We start from the raw sequence: 866 nt of genomic DNA, 5'->3' as shown, positions 1-866 counted from the left end.
TGTATGGTCATAACCTGCTCCTGACTGCTGTGTTTGGACTGGTGGTGGCAGGGTCTGTGCTCCTGTTTGGGGCCTTGATTGGAGATTGGGTTGACCGTAACCCTAGAAATAAAGGTATGCACATGTTTACCACATGTATATGTAAACTTTAGCATGCTGTACTTAATTGTAAGATCAGACACAGATAATCCAAATTCAGTTTTAGACCAAAAAAAATCATATTTATATTTTCCACTTTGAGTGATTCAGTCACTTTCAGTTGGAAGTTAATTACTTCAAATACTGTTTTAAAGACCCACTCTGGTTAAAATTACGTTTTAGTTGCTTTTAACACATTGATTTATTTCCATATATATAGAAAATTAAGCTAAAAATTGCATTCGTGAGTATTTCTTGGTTCAAATTGTTGTCAAACAGGAGCAGAGGGAAAAGAAGTGGTTGGAAAAAGCTCGTAGGACGGACATAGACGCTTCTACGGCAAGCCATAGGTTTCTGCTCCGCTTCATTTGGATTCATACATTTGATCCATGACCATGTACATCTTCGTTTTCCTCAGTCAAACTGGCATTTGGCTGAAAACTACACATCTGGATAGCTTTAATATTGGGTTGGGGTTGTGAGGGGCTGTAAGCTGGCAGGAGAGCGTGTAGACAGAGGGATGATGGGAAATGGGGACAGGCTTACTCCGTGCAAACAGTCCCACTCAACTCAGTGGGAATTTTCTAATGAACTCATTGACTGTAGGAAAACAATGGACACTGCAACCCCTCCCCCAAATAGGAAGTACCTGCTAGTGCCAAAAAGTCAAAATCCCAAAAACTTCCATTGAGAAATAGACAGTTATTATTCCCTCATTTTATTTGCCA

Source organism: Oryzias melastigma, linkage group LG16, assembly GCF_002922805.2.
Source record: "Oryzias melastigma strain HK-1 linkage group LG16, ASM292280v2, whole genome shotgun sequence".
NCBI lineage: Eukaryota > Metazoa > Chordata > Actinopteri > Beloniformes > Adrianichthyidae > Oryzias > Oryzias melastigma.
The sequence above is the reverse complement of the archived record's forward strand: the minus strand, read 5'-3'. Positions refer to the sequence as shown.